The sequence below is a fragment of the Cherax quadricarinatus genome, chromosome 9 (assembly GCF_038502225.1).
Source record: "Cherax quadricarinatus isolate ZL_2023a chromosome 9, ASM3850222v1, whole genome shotgun sequence".
In the NCBI taxonomy this organism is placed as follows: Eukaryota; Metazoa; Arthropoda; class Malacostraca; order Decapoda; family Parastacidae; genus Cherax; species Cherax quadricarinatus.
Window position 1 is genome coordinate 1,426,537 of NC_091300.1, and position 2,500 is coordinate 1,429,036.

A 2,500-nucleotide genomic window follows, 5' to 3' on the forward strand; every position below is an offset into this window, starting at 1 on the left:
GTTGAGTTCTTCACATACTTCACGGTCATTTCTTGTTGTCTCTCCTCCTTCCTTCCTTAGCCTGATTACCTGGTCCTTGACTGTTGTTTTCCTCCTGATGTGGCTGTACAACAGTTTCGGGTCAGATTTGGCTTTCGCTGCTATGTCATTTTCATATTGTCTTTGGGCCTCCCTTCTTATCTGTGCATATTCGTTTCTGGCTCTACGACTGTTCTCCTTATTCTCCTGGGTCCTTTGCCTTCTATATTTCTTCCATTCCCTAGCACACTTGGTTTTTGCCTCCCTGCACCTTTGGGTAAACCATGGGCTCATCCTGGCTTTTTCATTAATCCTGTTACCCTTGGGTACAAACCTCTCCTCAGCCTCCTTGCATTTTGTTGCTACATATTCCATCATCTCATTAACTGGCTTCCCTGCCAGTTCTCTGTCCCACTGAACCCCGTTCAGGTAGTTCCTCATTCCTGTGTAGTCCCCTTTCTTGTAGTTTGGCTTCATTCGTCCTGGCCTTCCTGCTTCTCCCTCCACTTGTAGCTCTACTGTGTATTCGAAGCTTAAAACCACATGGTCACTGGCCCCAAGGGGTCTTTCATATGTGATGTCCTCGATATCTGCACTACTCAAGGTGAATACTAAGTCCAGCCTTGCTGGTTCATCCTCTCCTCTCTCTCTTGTAGTGTCCCTTACGTGTTGGCACATGAAGTTTTCCAGTACCACCTCCATCATCTTAGCCCTTCATGTATCTTGGCCCCCATGTGGGTCCAAGTTCTCCCAATCGATCTCCTTGTGGTTAAAGTCACCCATGATCAGGAGCTTTGCCCTGCATGCATGAGCTCTTCTGGCCACTCTAGCCAGTGTGTCAACCATTGCTCTATTGCTTTCGTCGTACTCTTGCCTTGGCCTCCTGCTGTTCTGTGGTGGGTTATACATCACTGCTATTACCACCTTGGGACCTCCAGAGTGAAGTGTTCCCACTATGTAATCACTTTCTTCTCCGCTGTCTCCTCTCTCCAGCTCATCAAAATTCCAGCGATTTTTGATCAGCAACGCCACTCCTCCACCCCCCCTGTTCCCTCTGTCTTTCCTCAGGATTTGGTATCCCGTTGGAAAGATGGCATCTGTTATCATACCTGTAAGCTTGGTTTCTGTGAGAGCTATGATGTCCGGTGATGCTTCTTTGACTCTTTCGTGCCACTCCTCCCACTTATTTGTTATTCCATCAGCGTTTGTGTACCATACCTTCAGTTTCCTTTCCAACACTGTGGTTTGGGGGGCCTGTGGGTGGCATACTGTGGGATTCTATAGCTCGGTGTTGGGTGGAGGCTGTGGGTATGGATTGTAGTGTGTGTTGGGATGGTGTGATAGGTTGTATGGTTCTGAGAGTAGTTGTGTGTGTGCTTGCCCTTGCTGTTCTGTTCTGCTCTGACTGACCTCTGCTGGTTCCCTCCTTGTCTCTTTTCCTAGCTCCTTTCGCTTTTTTGTCATCTCCCTCAGCTGCTGTCATTCTGATTTTGTTCTGTCTCTGTCTAGGAACACCCTCTTGTACTCTTCCGAGTATTTCAATCGTGGTTTCTCTTGGAGGATCCTGTTCCGCACTGTTTCCGTCCTGAGAATCAGCTTGATTGGTCGGTTTCTCCCCTTTGAGTACCCCCCTATTCTCTGAAAATTTACAATCTCGTCCATCTCTTCACCTATTTCCGTGATGACTTTCTCAATCTCCTTTCTTTCTTCCTGCTGCCTTTCAGTGTGTGTCCTTTCCTCTCTCTCCTGAAGCCCATGGATAAACACTGATTTTGCCCTTTCTTCCTCCCATTGCCTCACCCTCTGTGACTCTGGATCCTGCCTGTATGTTGTCAGTTTCTCCCTTGATTTTTCCAGTGGCTCTTGATAGCCTTGTTGTGCCTCAGCATTCGACCTATCACCCTCTCCATCTGCAACCAGCTGATCTTCCCTTTCACTCCTTTGTCCTCCTTGGCAGACTGATGTGACCTTAGCATAATTCATAATTCCTTCCTTCCTGTTTGGCCTCGCAGCTTCATATGCTGTGTCTTCTCTGGTCACTGCCCCTGTAACTCGCTTCAGCCTATTTATCTCAACTTCTAGGACCCTTATCTTGGCTACTGCAGTTTCGACTTGTGCCTCCCAATTCTTTGTCTCCTTCTCCAACCTCTTTTCCAATTTCACAGAGAGCTCTTTCTCCATTTTTTCAGAAAGCTCTCCTAATTTTCTCTCCCACTCTTGTTCCATCCTTTTCCACTGCTCCTCCATCCACTCCTCCCTACCAGAACCATTCTGTGTGTGTATGTGTGTGTGTGTGTGTGAGTGTGTGGTGTGTGTGTGTGGTGTGTGTGTGTGGTGTGTGTGTGTGTGTGTGTGTGGTGTGGTGTGTGTGTGTGGTGTGTGTGTGTGGTGTGTGTGTGTGGTGTGTGTGTGTGGTGTGTGTGTGTGGTGTGTGTGTGTGGTGTGTGTGTGTGGTGTGTGTGTGTGGTGTGTGTGTGTGGTG